At 41.5% G+C, this 17,507-nt stretch overlaps 1 long non-coding RNA gene across 1 annotated transcript; it reads left to right on the top strand.

Annotated features, from left to right (window-relative positions):
- Positions 1-4,009: 4,009 nt before the first annotated feature.
- On the top strand, positions 4,010-14,934 carry LOC123735039 (uncharacterized). Its single transcript, XR_006765224.1, has 3 exons — positions 4,010-4,126; positions 9,643-9,816; positions 14,919-14,934. It is a non-coding gene; the product is annotated as an uncharacterized lncRNA (long non-coding RNA).
- Positions 14,935-17,507: the final 2,573 nt, after the last annotated feature.

The following is a 17,507-nucleotide window of genomic DNA, read 5'->3' as shown; positions in this document are numbered from 1 at the left end:
ACGAGCTGAGAATAGGAGCACACTCTTAAAGGGAGTGCTCCTAACCGCAACTTGTTACCTGTAAAAAAGACACCTGTCCACAGAAGCAATCAATCAATCAGATTCCAAACTCTCCACCATGGCCAAGACCAAAGAGCTCTCCAAGGATGTCAGGGACAAGATTGTAGACCTACACAAGGCTGGAATGGGCTGCACGACCATCGTCAAGCAGCTTGGTGAGAAGGTGACAACATTTGGTGCGATTATTCGCAAATGGAAGAAACACAAAATAACTGTCAATATCCCTCGGCCTGGGGCTCCATGCAAGATCTCACCTCGTGGAGTTGCAATGATCATGAGAACGGTGAGGAATCAGCCCAGAACTACGCGGGAGGATCTTGTCAATGATCTTAAGGCAGCTGGGACCATAGTCACCAAGAAAACAATTGGTAACACACTACGCCGTGAAGGACTGAAATCCTGCAGCGCCCGCAAGGTCCCCCTGCTCAAGAATACATACACATGCCCGTCTGAAGTTTGCCAATGAACATCTGAATGACTCAGAGGACAACTGGTGAAAGTGTTGTGGTCAGATGAGACCAAAATAGAGCTCTTTGACATCAACTCAACTCGCCGTGTTTGGAGGAAGAGGAATGCTGCCTATGACCACAAGAACACCATCCCCACCGTCGAACATGGAGGTGCAAACATTATGCTTTGGAGGTGTTTTTCTGCTAAGGCGACAGGACAACTTCACTGCATCAAAGGGACGATGGACGGGGCCATGTATCGTCAAATCTTGGGTGAGAACCTCCTTCCCTCAGCCAGGGCATTGAAAATGGGTTGTGGATGGGTATTCCAGCATGACAATGACCCAAAACACACGGCCAAGGCAACAAAGGAGTGGCTCAAGAAGAAGCACATTATGGTCCTGGAGTGGCCTAGCCAGTCTCCAGACCTTAATCCCATAGAAAATCTGTGGAGGGAGATGAAGGTTCAAGTTGCCAAACGTCAGCCTTGAAACCTTAATGACTTGGAGAAGATCTGCAAAGAGGAGTGGGACAAAATCCCTCCTGAGATGTGTGCAAACCTGGTGGCCAACTACAAGAAACGTCTGACCTCTGTGATTGCCAACAAGGGTTTTGCCACCAAGTACTAAGTCATGTTTTGCAGAGGGGTCAAATACTTATTTCCCTCATTAAAATGCAAATAATTGTATAACATTTTTGACATGCATTTTTTCAGGATTTTTTTGCCGTTATTCTGTCTCTCACTGTTCAAATAAACCTACCATTAAAATTATAGACTTTTCATTTCTTTGAAAGTGGGCAAACGTACAAAATCAGCAGGGGATCAAATACTTTCCCCCCCCCACTTTACTACCCACCACTGCGACCTGTACGCTCTCATTGTCTGGCCCTCGCTTCATACTCGTCGCCAAACCCACTGGCTCCAGGTCATCTACAAGACCCTGCTAGGTAAAGTCCCCCCTTATCTCCGCTCACTGGTCACCATAGCAGCACCCACCTGTAGCACGCGCTTCAGCAGGTATATCTCTCTGGTCACCCCCAAAGCCAATTCCTCCTTCAGCCGCCTCTTCTTCCAGTTCTCTGCTGCCAATGACTGAAACGAGCTACAAAAATCTCTAAAACTGGAAACACTTATCTCCCTCACTAGCTCACAGATTACTGCACCTGTACATAGCCCATCTATACTTTAGCCCAACTACCTCTTCCACAACTGTATTTATTTATTTAGCTCCTTTGCACCCCATTACTTCTATTTCTACTTTCCACTTTCTTCCACTGCATATCTACCATAACAGTGTTTTACTTGCTATATTGTATTTACTTTGCCACCATGGCCTTTTTTGCCTTTACCTCCCTTATTTCACTTCATTTGCTCACATTGTATATATACTTATTTTTCTACTGTATTATTGACTGTATGTTTGTGTAATACTCTTGTTTGAACCAAGTATTGAGTTTATTTGTTATAATTAATTGGTATTATATTTAAAAGATGATTGAATTGCTCCTAAACTGTAATGTTGTTAATGCATTATGCTTTTTGAAGTAATATTTATTTAATGTATAAGTGAATAGTTTGTTTTACTTTGAAGTTTACGTTTTGACCAATAAGGTCGCTTGTTAAGTTGTGGCCAATGGGAGTTGACCTGGTTAACAGGAGGGAAAAAGACGTTGATGAAAGGATGGACGTTTTACCTCAGGACGGTTGGTGAAGAAAAATTATAAAAGAAGACGACAGAACTACAACAAAACCCATAGCTACTAAGACATGAAGGGAAATACATGTTTTATTTAATAAAAGAGTTGTTATAATTTAGCTAAAACTTAGTAAAGACTGAAGCTACCGTCTCGTTGTGGAGGTATTAGCCAGCTAGAGGTTAGCCTAGCATCGTGTGACACCGGGAGATAATTGCTTGGGAAGTTTAACGAGTTCGTGTTGCCATGGGGATATCGGTTACTAAGGAGTACTGTCTGCATGGGTCGCTGTGCTGCCTTGGACTTGGTGAGGAAACCTGCATGGAACTGCCATACTTCGCTGAGGGAATATCTACCATGTAGTGAGTAACCACAATGTGAGGTGCTTATAAATAAATACATTGGTAATGGTGAGAGGTTAGCATGTTTTGTTGTAGCCTCTGTTATTGGTAATGGTGAGAGGTTAGCATGTTTTGTTGTAGTCTCTGTTATTGGTAATGGTGAGAGGTTAGCATGTTTTGTTGTAGTCTCTGTTATTGGTAATGGTGAGAGGTTAGCATGTTTTGTTGTAGTCTCTGTTATTGGTAATGGTGAGAGGTTAGCATGTTTTGTTGTAGCCTCTGTTGTTGGTAATGGTGAGAGGTTAGCATGTTTTGTTGTAGCCTCTGTTATTGGTAATGGTGAGAGGTTAGCATGTTTTGTTGTAGCCTCTGTTATTGGTAATGGTGAGAGGTTAGCATGTTTTGTTGTAGCCTCTGTTATTGGTAATGGTGAGAGGTTAGCATGTTTTGTTGTAGCCTCTGTTATTGGTAATGGTGAGAGGTTAGCATGTTTTGTTGTAGCCTCTGTAACTTTCTCACTATTATTCATGATTCATTCATGATTTTTCTTAATCATGGCATCATCAGGATGCTTTTAGTAGTGTTTAGAAACATGTTATCTACTCACTTGTAAATAAAATGACTCCAGTCACCATCTGTAATGAACACGACGGGAGACAGAGAGCTGGTTTCAAGCGCAGGGCTCAGCAGGTGTTTATTGTAAAGGACCACAGGAGGAGGCAGGTAGCTGGGTCCAGGGGCAGGCAGAAGGTCATACACAGGGGGTCCAAAAAGGCAACAGTACAGGCAGGGAAACGGCAAAAGGCATCATTAGTGAGGCAGGCAAAAACTATCATTCACAGGAGGATTATATACTGTCACCTCATATGAAACATTTGATCTGAAATCCAAAATGTTGGAGTTTAGAGCCACATTTAAAATGTTATCTTCACTGTCAAAATAGATATGGTGTGGACTGTATACTCAATACAATCTAAATCTGATACCTCACTGTCTGTCTTTTGACTGATACTGCTTTTAAACTGGTCTGGTCAGTCTACTCAAATATTTGTACTATACATGTTTCTATCTGCAGGAAAAACTTTGATAATTTGTAATTTATAATATGATACTTTAATTTATGAGTAGATATGGCAGGTGTCAGGACACTGATGTATCTGAATATGTTGAAGAAATATACTGCCACTATTTTCACCACCAGAGAATAGCAGTGTGATTTTAATATGATTTGACTCTTTGCAGGCTGTCAGGCTGTCTAGTCACAGAGGAAGGCTGTGCTCCTCTGGTCTCAGCTCTGTGGTCAAACCCAACACATTATTTGTAAACGGGTAACAGTGTAAGCAGAGAAAGCTAAGCGTATCATTTTAATACAACCTGTCTGTCATTGTGTTTCTTCTGTGTTGGCAGACTCACTGGCTGTAAACTCACAGACACATCCTGTAAAGTGTTGGCCTCAGTTCTCAGTTCAAACCCCTCACACCTGAGAGAGCTGGACCTGAGTAACAATGACCTGAAGGATTCAGGAGTGAAGCTGCTCTCTGATGGACTGGGGAATCCCCACTGTAAACTGGAGACTCTGAGGTCAGTATTCCTGTAGTTGGTCAACAAGTGATAACTGTTCACCAGATCCACATGTGTTTACCAGACACACAAAGTCCACACCAAATGTGTTTGGACAGTGAAGTTTACAGTTTTAAATGTGGTGCTATGCTCCAGCATTTTGGATTTGAGATAGAATGTTTCATATCAGGTGACAGTACAGAATGTCACCTTTTATTTGAGGTTAAAGGTGAGAGGTTAGCATGTTTTGTTGTAGCCTCTGTTATTGGTAATGGTGAGAGGTTAGCATGTTTTGTTGTAGCCTCTGTTATTGGTAATGGTGAGAGGTTAGCATGTTTTGTTGTAGCCTCTGTTATTGGTAATGGTGAGGTTAGCTGTTTTGTTGTATTCTCTGTTATTGGTAATGGTAAGAGGTTAGCATGTTTTGTTGTAGCCTCTGTTATTGGTAATGGTGAGAGGTTAGCATGTTTTGTTGTATCCTCTGTTATTGGTAATGGTGAGAGGTTAGCATGTTTTGTTGTATCCTCTGTTATTGGTAATGGTGAGAGGTTAGCATGTTTTGTTGTAGCCTCTGTTATTGGTAATGGTGAGAGGTTAGCATGTTTTGTTGTAGCCTCTGTTATTGGTAATGGTGAGAGGTTAGCATGTTTTGTTGTAGCCTCTGATATTGGTAATGGTGAGAGGTTAACATGTTTTGTTGTGGCCTCTGTAACTTTCTCACTCATTCTGATTCATGATTTATTCATGATTTTTTTATGTTATGGCTTTAGAAACATCTGGTAGGCTAATTGACATAATTTGGATGTATTTCAAGGCCTACCTTCAAACTCAGTGCCTCTTTGCTTGACATCATGGGAAAATGAAAAGAAATCTGCCAAGATCTCAGAAATAAAATTGTAGACCTCCACAAGTATGGTTCACAATTTCCAAACGCCTGAAGGTAACACGTTCATCTGTTCAAGCAATAGTATGCAAGTCTAAACACCATGGGACCACACAGACGCCATTCCGCTCAGGAAGGAGACGCGTTCTGTCTCCTAGAGATTAATTTACTTTGGTGCAAATCAATCCCAGAACAACAGCAAAGGATCTTGTGAAGATGGAGGAAACAGGTACAAAAGTATTTATATCCACAGTAAAACGAGTCATATATCGACATAATCTGAAAGGTTGCTCAGCAAGGAAGAAGCCACTGCTCCAAAACCACCATAAAAAAAGCCAGACTACGGTTTGCAACTGCACATGGGGACAAAGATCGTACTTTTTGGAGAAATGTCCTCTGGTCAGATGAAACAATACAAGAACTGTTTGGCCATAATGACCATCATTATGTTTGTAGGAAAAAGGGGAGGCTTGCAAGCCAAAGAACACCATCCCAACCGTGCAGCATCATGTTGTGGGGGTGCTTTGATGCAGGAGGGACTGGCGCACTTCACAAAATAGATGGCATCATGAGGCAGGAAAATTGTGGATATATTGAAGCAACATCTCGAGACATCAGTCAGGAAGTTAAAGCTTGGTCACAAATGGGTCTTCCAAATGGACAATGACCCCAAGCATACTTCCAAAGTTGTGGCAAAATGGATTAAGGACAACAAAGTCAAGGTATTGGAGTGGCCATCACAAAACCTTGACCTCAATCCTATAGAAAATTTGTGGGCAGAACTGAAAAAGCGTGTGCGAGCAAGAGGCCTACAAACCTGACTCAGTTACACCAGCTCTGTCAGGAGGAATTGGCCAAAATTCACCCAACTTATTGTGGGAAGCTTGTGGAAGGCTACCCGAAACGTTTGACCCAAGTTAAACCATTTAAAGGCAAAACTACCAAATACTAATTGAGTGTATGTAAACTTCTGACCCACTGGGAATGTGATGAAAGAACTAAAAGCTGAAATTAATCATTCTCTCTACTATTATTCTGACATTTCACATTCTTAAAATAAAGTGGTGATCCTAACTGACCTAAAACAGGGGATTTTTACGAGGATTAAATGTCAGGAATTGTAAAAATGTATTTGGCTAAGGTGTACAGTGGGGCAAAAAAGTATTTAGTCAGCCACCAATTGTGCAAGTTCTCCCACTTAAAAAGATGAGAGAGGCCTGTAATTTTCATCATAGGTACACGTCAACTATGACAGACAAAATGAGAAAAAAATCCAGAAAATCACATTGTAGGATTTTTAATGAATTTATTTGCAAATTATGGTGGAAAATAAGTATTTGGTCACCTACAAACAAGCAAGATGTCTGGCTCTCACAGACCTTTAACTTCTTCTTTAAGAGGCTCCTCTGTCCTCCACCCGTTAACTGTATTAACCTGTAGGGCTAGGGGGCAGTATTGACACGGCTGGATAAAAAACGTACCCGATTTAATCTGGTTACTACTCCTGCCCAGTAACTAGAATATGCATATAATTATTGGCTTTGGATAGAAAACACCCTAAAGCTTCTAAAACTGTTTGAATGGTGTCTTTGAGTATAACAGAACTCATATGGCAGGCAAAAACCTGAGAAGATTTCATGCAGGAAGTGGCCTGTCTGACAAGGTGTCGTTCTTCTTGTCTCTGTTTATTGAAGAGTGAGGATCTTAGCTGTCCCGTGACACTTCCTACGGCTGCCATAGGCTCTCAGAAGGCGGCAAAACGCTGAATCGTGGCTTTGCAGGCTCTGGCTGAAACAAAGTAGCGCGTTTGGGTAGTGGCTGGTTACAGTACTGTGAGACTCAGGCTCGTGCCCGCGTCGACCGAAAGCCTTGTTTTCTTTCCTCTGTTTAGCTAAATGGACATTCCCGGTCGGAATATTATCGCTTTTTACGAGAAAAATGGCATAAAAATGGATTTTAAACAGAGGTTGACATGCTTCGAAGTACGGTAATGGAATATTTAGATTTTTTTTGTCACGAATTGCGCCATGCGCGCGACCCTGATTTACCATTTCGGACAGCTTCTGGAACGCACGAACAAAACGCCGCTATTCGGATATAACGATGGATTATTTTGGACCAAACCAACATTTGTTATTGAAGTAGCAGTCCTGGGAGTGCATTCTGATGAAGACAACAAAAGGTAATCAAACTTTTGTAATATTAAATCTGATATTGGTGAGTGCTAAACTTGCCGGGTGTCTAAATAGCTAGCCCGTGATGGCTGGGCTATGTACTTAGAATATTGCAAAATGTGCTTTCACCAAAAAGCTATTTTAAAATCGGACATATCGAGTGCATAGAGGAGTTCTGTATCTATAATTCTTAAAATAATTGTTATGCTTTTTGTGAACGTTTATCGTGAGTAATTTAGTAAATTGTTAGTGATTCGCCGGAAGTTTGCGGGGGTATGCTAGTTCTGAACGTCACATGCTAATGTAAAAAGCTGGTTTTTGATATAAATATGAACTTGATTGAACAAAACATGCATGTATTGTATAACATAATGTCCTAGAGTTGTCATCTGATGAAGATCCTCAAAGGTTAGTGCTGCATTTAGCTGTCTTCTGGGTTTTTGTGACATTATATGCTAGCTTGAAAAATGGGTGTCTGATTATTTCTGGCTTGGTACTCTGCTGACATAATCTAATGTTTTGTTTTCGTTGTAAAGCCTTTTTGAAATCAGACAGTGTGGTTAGATTAACGAGAGTCTTGTCTTTAAATAGCTGTAAAATAGTCATATGTTTGAGAAATTGAAGTAATAGGATTTTTAAGGTATTTGAAAATTGCGCTACTGGATTAGACTGGCTGTTGCGTAGGTGGGACGAATTCGTCCCCCCTAGCCCAGAGAGCTTAATGGCACCTGTTTGAACTTGTTATCAGTATAAAAGACACCTGTCCACAACCTCAAACAGTCACACTCCAAACTCCACTATGGCCAAGACCAAAGAGCTGTCAAAGGACACCAGAAACCAAATTGTAGACCTGCACCAGGCTGGGAAGACTGAATCTGCAATAGGTAAGCAGCTTGGTTTGAAGAAATCAACTGTGGGAGCAATTATTAGGAAATGGAAGACATACAAGACCACTGATAATCTCCCTCGATCTGGGGCTCCACACAAGATCTCACCCCGTGGGGTCAAAATGATCACAAGAACGGTGAGCAAAAATCCCAGAACCACACGGGGGGACCTAGTGAATGACCTGCAGAGAGCTGGGACCAAAGTAACAAAGCCTACCATCAGTAACACACTACGCCGCCAGGGACTCAAATCCTGCAGTGCCAGATGTGTCCCCCTGCTTAAGCCAGTACATGTCCAGGCCCGTCTGAAGTTTGCTAGAGAGCATTTGGATGATCCAGAAGAGGATTGGGAGAATGTCATATGGTCAGATGAAACCAAAATATAACTTTTTGGTAAAAACTCAACTTGTCGTGTTTGGAGGACAAAGAATGCTGAGTTGCATCCAAAGAACACCATACCTACTGTGAAGCATGGGGGTGGAAACATCATGCTTTGGGGCTGTTTTTCTGCAAAGGGACCAGGACGACTGATCCGTGTAAAGGAAAGAATGAATGGGGCCATGTTTTTGAGTGAAAACTTCCTTCCATCAGCAAGGGCATTGAAGATGAAACGTGGCTGGGTCTTTCAGCATGACAATGATCCCAAACACACCGCCCGGGCAACGAAGGAGTGGCTTCGTAAGAAGCATTTCAAGGTCCTCGAGTGGCCTAGCCAGTCTCCAGATCTCAACCCCGTAGAAAATCTTTGGAGGGAGTTGAAAGTCCGTGTTGCCCAGCGACAGCCCCAAAACATCACTGCTCTAGAGGAGATCTGCATGGAGGAATGGGCCAAAATACCAGCAACAGTGTGTGAAAACCTTGTGAAGACTTACAGAAAACATTTGACCTGTGTCATTGCCAACAAAGGGTATATAACAAAGTATTGAGATAAACTTTTGTTATTGACCAAATACTTATTTTCCACCATAATTTGCAAATAAATTCATTAAAAATCCTACAATGTGATTTTCATCTTTTTAAGTGGGAGAACTTGCACAATTGGTGGCTGACTAAATACTTTTTGCCCCACTGTATGTAAACTTCTGACTTCAACTGTATGTATTAAAATACCCTCAAATAAAAGGTGACATTATATACTGTCACCTCATATGAAACATTTGATCTAAAATCCTAAATGTTGGAGTATAGAGCCACATTTAAAATGTTTGCTTCACTGTCAAAATAGATATGGTGTGGACTGTATACTCAATACAATCTAAATCTGATACCTCACTGTCTGTCTTTTGACTGATACTGCTTTTTAAACTGGTCTGGTGAGTCTACTCAAATATTTGTACTATACATGTTTCTATCTGAAGAAATATACTGCCACTATTTTCACCACCAAAGAATAGCAGTGTGATTTTAATATGATTTGACTCTTTGCAGGCTGTCAGGCTGTCTAGTCACAGAGGAAGGCTGTGCTTCTCTGGTCTCAGCTCTGTGGTCAAACCCAACACATTATTTGTAAACGGGTAACAGCGCAAACAGGGAAAGCTAAGCGTATCATTTTAATACAACCTGTCTGTCATTGTATTTCTTCTGTGATTACAGACTCACTGGCTGTAAAATCACAGACACATCCTGGAAAGTGTTGGCCTCAGTTCTCAGTTCAAACCCCTCACACCTGAGAGAGCTGGACCTGAGTAACAATGACCTGAAGGATTCAGGGGTGAAGCTGCTCTGTGCTGGACTGGAGGATCCCCACTGTAAACTGGAGACTCTGAGGTCAGTATTCCTGTAGTTGGTCAACAAGGGATAACTGTTCACCAGATCCACATGTGTTTACCAGACACACATAGTCCACACCACATGTGTTTGAACAGTGAAGCTTATAGTATTAAATGTGGTGCTATGCTCCAGCATTCTGGATTTGAGATAGAATGTTTCATATTAGGTGACAGTACAGAATGTCACCTTTTATTTAAAGGTATTCATACATATACAGTTATGGCCAAAAGTTTTGAGAATGACAAAAATATTATTTTTCACAAAGTCCGCTGCTTCATTGTCTTTAGATATTTTAGTCAGATTTTACTGTGGGATACTGGAGTATAATTAGAAGAATTTCATAAGTGTCAAAGGCTTTTATTGACAATCACATGAAGTTGAAGCAATGAGTCAATATTTGTAGTGTTGACCCTTCTCTTTCAAGACCTCTGCAATCCGCCCTGGCATGCTGTCAATTAACTTTGGGCCACATCCTGACTGATGGCAGCCCATTCTTGCGTAATCAATGCTTGGAGTTTGTCGGAATTTGTGGGTTTTTGTTTGTCCACCTGCCTCTTGAGGATTGACCACAAGTTCTCAATTGGATTAAGGTCTAGGGAGTTTCCTGGCCATGGACCCAAAATATCGATGCTTTGTTCCCCGAGCCACTTAGTTATCACTTTTGCCTTATGGCAAGGTGCTCCATCATGCTGGAAAAGGCATTGTTCGTCACCAAACTGTTCCTGGATGGTTGGGAGAAGTTGCTCTCGGAGGATGTGTTGGTACCATTCTTTATTCATGGCTGTGTTCTTTGGCAAAATTGTGAGTGAGCCCACTCCCTTGGCTGAGAAGCAACCCCACACATGAATGGTCTCAGGATGCTTTACTGTTGGCATGACACAGGACTGATGATAGTGCTCACCTTGTCTTCTCCGGACAAGTTTTTTTCCGGATGCCCCAAACAATCGGAAAGGGGATTCATCAGAGAAAATGACTTTACCCCAGTCCTCAGCAGTCCAATCCCTGTACCTTTTGCAGAATATCAGTCTGTCCCTGATATTTTTCCTGGAGAGAAGTGGCTTCTTTGCTGACCTTCTTGACACCAGGCCATCCTCCGAAAGTCTTCGCCTCACTGTGCGTGCAGATGCACTCACACCTGCCTGCTGCCATTCTTGAGCAAGCTCTGTACTGGTGGTGCCCCAATCCCGCAGCTGAATCAACTTTAGGAGACGGTCCTGGCGTTTGCTGGACTTTCTTGGGTGCCCTGAAGCCTTCTTCACAACAATTGAACCGCTCTCCTTGAAGTTCTTGATGATCCGATAAATGGTTGATTTAGGTGCAATCTTACTGGCAGCAATATCCTTGCCTGTGAAGCCCTTTTTGTGCAAAGCAATGATGACGACACGTGTTTCCTTGCAGGTAACCATGTTTGACCGAGGAAGAACAATGATTCCAAGCACCACCCTCCTTTTGAAGCTTCCAGTCTGTTATCCGAACTCAATCAGCATGACAGAGAGATCTCCAGCCTTGTCCTCGTCAACACTCACACCTGTGTTACCGAGAGAATCACTGACATGATGTCAGCTGTTCCTTTTGTGGCAGGGCTGAAATGCAGTGGAAATGTTTTTTGGGGGATTCAGTTCATTTGCATGGCAAAGAGGGACTTGCCAATCATTTGCAATTCATCTGATCACTCTTCATAACATTCTGGAGTATACGCAAATTGCCATCATACAAACTGAGGCAGCAGACTTTGTGAAAATTAATATTTGTGTCATTCTCAAAACTTTTGGCCAAGACTTTATTTTTTACCGTTTAGATATGAAAGCACTTTATGCATCTAAACTCAGCAAAAAAAGAAACATCCCTTTTTCAGGACCCTGTCTTTCAAAGATAATTCATAAAAATCCAATTAACTTCACAGATCTTTATTGAAAAGGGTTTAAGCACTGTTTCCCATGCTTGTTCAATGAACCATAAACAATAATGAACATGCACCTGTGGAATGGTCGTTAAGACACTAACAGCTTACAGACGGTAGGCAATTAAGGTCACAGTTATGAAAACTTAGGACACGAAAGAGGCCTTTCTACTGACTCTGAAAAACACCAAAAGAAAGTTGCCCAGGGTCCCTGCTCATCTGCGTGAACGTGCCTTAGCCATGCTGCAAGGAGGCACAAGGACTGCAGATGTGGCCAGGGCAATACATTGCAATGTCCGTACTATGAGATGCCTAAGACAGTGCTACAGGGAGACAGGACGGACAGCTGATTGTCCTTGCAGTGGCAGACCACGTGTAACAACACCTGCGCAGGATCGGTACATCCGAACATCACACCTGCGGGACAGGTACAAGATGGCAACAACTGCCCGAGTTACACCAGGAATGCACAATCCCTCCATCAGTGCTCAGACTGTCCGCAACAGGCTGAGATAGGCTGGACTGAGGGCTTGTAGACCTGTTGTAAGGCAGGTCCTCACCAGACATCACCGGCAACAACGTCGCCTATGGGCACAAACCCACCGTCGCTGGACCAGACAGGACTGGCAAAAAGTGCTCTTCACTGACGAGTCGAGGTTTTGGCTCACCAGGGGTGATGGTCGGATTCGCGTTTATCGTCGAAGGAATTAGCGTTACACCGAGGCCTGTACTCTGGAACGGGATTGATTTGGAGGTGGAGGGTCCGTCATGGTCTGGGGCTGTGTGTCACAGCATCATCGGACTGAGCTTGTTGTCATTGCAGGCAATCTCAACGCTGTGCGTTACAGGGAAGACATCCTCCTCTCTCATGTGGTACCCTTCCTGCAGGCTCTTCCTGACATGACCCTCCAGCATGACAATGCCACCAGCCATACAGCTTGTTCTGTGCGTGATTTCCTGCAAGACAGGAATGCCAGTGTTCTGCCATGGCTAGCAAAGAGCCCGGATCTCAATCACATTGAGCACGTCTGGGACCTGTTGGAACGGAGGGTGAGGGCTAGGACCATTCCCACAAAAAATGTCCAGGAACTTGCAGGTGCCTTGCTGGAAGAGTGGGGTAACAACTCACATCAAGAACTGGCAAATCTGGTGCAGTCCATGAGGAAGAGATGCACTGCAGTTCTTGATGCAGCTGGTGGCCACACCAGATACTGACTGTTACTTTTGATTTTGACCCTCCCACTTTGTTCAGGGACACATTATTCCATTTCTGTTAGTCACATGTCTGTGGAACTTGTTCAGTTTATGTCTCAGTTGTTGAATGTTGTTATGTTCAAACAAATATTTACACGTGTTAAGTTTGCTGAAAATAAACACAAATGACAGTGAGTTTTTTTGCTGAGTTTAGTTCTCCCATTTGAAGAAGTCTTAATTATTTGGACAAATTCATTTAGTCAAAAGTTTAGTGTTGGGTCCAGTATTCCATGCCTGCAGTGATTACATCAAGCTTGTGATTCTACTAACTTGTTGAATGCATTTACAGTTTGTCTTGGTTGTGTTTTGGATGATGTGTTTCCTAATAGAAACTGAATGGTGAATAATGTCCTGTCATTTTGGAGTCACTTCACTTGTATTGTCAGTAAGAATAGAAGATGTTTCTGAACACTTCTACATTCATGTGGATGCTACCATGATTATGAATAATCAGGAATTAATCGTGAATAATGACAAATGAGAAAGTTACAGAGGCACAAAGATCAGACCTCCTCTGTTATAGCTAATGGTGAGAGGTTAGCATGTTTTGTTGTAGCCTCTGTTATTGGTAATGGTGAGAGGTTAGCATGTTTTGTTGTAGCCTCTGTTATAGGTAATGGTGAGAGGTTAGCATGTTTTGTTGTAGCCTCTGTTATTGGTAATGGTGAGAGGTTAGCATGTTTTGTTGTAGCCTCTGTTAATGGTGAGAGGTTAGCATGTTTTGTTGTAGCCTCTGTTATTGGTAATGGTGAGAGGTTAGCATGTTTTGTTGTAGCCTCTGTTATTGGTAATGGTGAGAGGTTAGCATGTTTTGTTGTAGCCTCTGTTATTGGTAATGGTGAGAGGTTAGCATGTTTTGTTGTAGCCTCTGTTATTGGTAATGGTGAGAGGTTAGCATGTTTTGTGGTAGCCTCTGTTATTGGTAATGGTGAGAGGTTAGCATGTTTTGTTGTAGTCTCTGTTATTGGTAATGGTGAGAGGTTAGCATGTTTTGTTGAAGCCTCTGTTATTGGTAATGGTGAGAGGTTAGCATGTTTTGTTGAAGCCTCTGTTATTGGTAATGGTGAGAGGTTAGCATGTTTTGTTGTAGCCTTTGTTATTGGTAATGGTGAGAGGTTAGCATGTTTTGTTGTAGCCTCTGTAACTTTCTCACTCATTATTTTTCAAGATCTTTCTCAATCATGGCAGTCACAGGCTTGATGTAGTCATTGCAGTCAAAGAATATGGGACCAAATACTAAACTTTTGACTATTTTAATACACTATGAGTTAATTGGTCAGAATACTTATGACTTAATCAAATGGGGGGACTAGATACATAAAGTGATTTCATTTTTCCAAATGGTGAAACAGATATGTATGAAAATATCCTCAAATAAAAGTTTACATTATATACTGTCACCTCATATGAAACATTTGATCTGAAATCCAAAATGTTGGAGTTTAGAGCCACATTTAAAATGTTATCTTCACTGTCAAAATAGATATGGTGTGGACTGTATACTCAATACAATCTAAATCTGATACCTCACTGTCTGTCTTTTGACTGATACTGCTTTTAAACTGGTCTGGTCAGTCTACTCAAAAATTTGTACTATAAATATTTCTATCTGCAGGCAAAACATTGATAATTTGTAATTTATAATATGATACATTAATTTCTGAATAGATATGGCAGGTTTCATGACTGATATATCTGAATAAGTTGAAAAAATATACTGCCACTATTTTCACCACCAAAGAATAGCAGTGTGGTTTTAATATGATTTGGCTCTTGGCAGGCTGTCAGTCTGTCTAGTCACAGAGGAAGGCTGTGCTTCTCTGGTCTCAGCTCTGAGGTCAAACCCAACACATTATTTGTAAACGGGTAACAGCGTAAACAAGGAATGCTAAGCGTATCATTTTAATACAACCTGTCTGTCATTGTATTTCTTCTGTGTTGGCAGACTCACTGGCTGTAAACTCACAGACACATCCTGTAAAGTGTTGGCCTCAGTTCTCAGTTCAAACCCCTCACACCTGAGAGAGCTGGACCTGAGTAACAATGACCTGAAGGATTCAGGAGTGAAGCTGCTCTCTGCTGTACTGGAGGATCCACACTGCAGACTGGAGACTCTGAGGTCAGTATTCCTGTAGTTGGTCAACAAGTGATAACTGTTCACCAGATCCACATGTGTTTACCAGACACACAAAGTCCACACCACATGTGTTTGGATAGTGAAGCTTACAGTTTTAAATGTGGTGCTATGCTCCAGCATTTTGGATTTGAGATAGAATGTTTCATATCAGGTGACTGTACAGAATGTCACCTTTTATTTGAGGTTAAAGGTGAGAGGTTAGCATGTTTTGTTGTATCCTCTGTTATAGGTAATGGTGAGAGGTTAGCATGTTTTGTTGTAGCCTCTGTTATTGGTAATGGTGAGAGGTTAGCATGTTTTGTTGTAGCCTCTGTTATTGGTAATGGTGAGAGGTTAGCATGTTTTGTTGTATCCTCTGTTATTGGTAATGGTGAGAGGTTAGCATGTTTTGTTGTATCCTCTGTTATAGGTAATGGTGAGAGGTTAGCATGTTTTGTTGTAGCCTCTGTTATTGGTAATGGTGAGAGGTTAGCATGTTTTGTTATAGCCTCTGTTAATGGTAATGGTGAGAGGTTAGCATGTTTTGTTGTATCCTCTGTTATTGGTAATGGTGAGAGGTTAGCATGTTTTGTTATAGCCTCTGTTAATGGTAATGGTGAGAGGTTAGCATGTTTTGTTGTAGTCTCTGTTATTGGTAATGGTGAGAGGTTAGCATGTTTTGTTGTAGCCTCTGTTATTTGTAATGGTGAGAGGTTAGCATGTTTTGTTGTAGCCTCTGTTATTGGTAACGGTGAGAGGTTAGCATGTTTTGTTATAGCCTCTGTTAATGTTAATGGTGAGAGGTTAGCATGTTTTGTTGTATCCTCTGTTATTGGTAATGGTGAGAGGTTAGCATGTTTTGTTATAGCCTCTGTTAATGGTAATGGTGAGAGGTTAGCATGTTTTGTTGTAGTCTCTGTTATTGGTAATGGTGAGAGGTTAGCATGTTTTGTTGTAGCCTCTGTTATTTGTAATGGTGAGAGGTTAGCATGTTTTGTTGTAGCCTCTGTTATTGGTAATGGTGAGAGGTTAGCTGTCTTGTTGTAGCCTCTGTTATTGGTAATGGTGAGAGGTTAGCATGTTTTGTTGTAGTCTCTGTTATTGGTAATGGTGAGAGGTTAGCATGTTTTGTTGTAGCCTCTTTTATTGGTAATGGTGAGAGGTTAGCATGTTTTGTTGTAGCCTCTGTTATTGGTAATGGTGAGAGGTTAGCATGTTTTGTTGTAGCCTCTGTTATTGGTAATGGTGAGAGGTTAGCATGTTTTGTTGTAGCCTCTGTTATTGGTAATGGTGAGAGGTTAGCATGTTTTGTTGTAGCCTCTGTTATTGGTAATGGTGAGAGGTTAGCATGTTTTATTGTAGCCTCTGTTATTGGTAATGGTGAGAGGTTAGCATGTTTTGTTGTAGCCTCTGTTATTGGTAATGGTGAGAGGTTAGCATGTTTTGTTGTAGCCTCTGTAACTCTCTCACTCATTATTATTCATGATCTTTCTCAATCATGGCAGTCACAGGCTTGATGTAGTCGTTGCAGTCAAAAAATATGGGACCAAATACTAAACTTTTGACTATTTTAATACACTATGAGTGAATTGCTCAGAATACTTATGACCTATTCAAATAGGGGGACTAGATACATAAAGTGCTTTCATTTTTCTAAATGGTGAAACAGATATGTATGAAAATATCCTCAAATAAAAGGTGAGATTATATACTGTCACCTCATATGAAACATTTGATCTGAAATCCAAAATGTTGGAGTTTAAACCCACATTTAAAATGTTATCTTCACTGTCAAAATAGATATGGTGTGGACTGTACTCAATACAATCTAAATCTGATACCTCACTGTCTGTCTTTTGACTGATACTGCTTTTAAACTGGTCTGGTCAGTCTACTCAAATATTTGTATTATACATGTTTCTATCTGCAGGCAAAACTTTGATAATTTGTAATTTATAATATGATACTTTAATTTATGAGTAGATATGGCAGGTTTCAGGACACTGATGTATCTGAATATGTTGAAGAAATATACTGCCACTATTTTCACCACCAAAGAATAGCAGTGTGATTTTAATTTGATTTGACTCTTTGCAGGCTGTCAGGCTGTCTAGTCACAGAGGAAGGCTGTGCTTCTCTGGTCTCAGCTCTGAGGTCAAACCCCTCACACCTGAGAGAGCTGGACCTGAGCTACAATCACCCAGGAGACTCAGGAGTCAGACTGCTCTCTGCTGGACTGGAGGATCCACACTGCAGACTGGAGAAACTCAAGTATGTGGAGGGTTTATGTCAATGTTCATATCAGACATGTTTGACTTATCAGGCTAGTTAAGACACAGGACACACACACACAGGACACACACACACACACAGGACACACACACACACACAGGACACACACACACACACACAGGACAC

This window comes from Salmo salar, unplaced genomic scaffold (genome assembly GCF_905237065.1).
Source record: "Salmo salar unplaced genomic scaffold, Ssal_v3.1, whole genome shotgun sequence".
NCBI classification, from domain to species: Eukaryota; Metazoa; Chordata; class Actinopteri; order Salmoniformes; family Salmonidae; genus Salmo; species Salmo salar.
The sequence above is the reverse complement of the archived record's forward strand: the minus strand, read 5'-3'. Positions and strand labels throughout refer to the sequence as shown.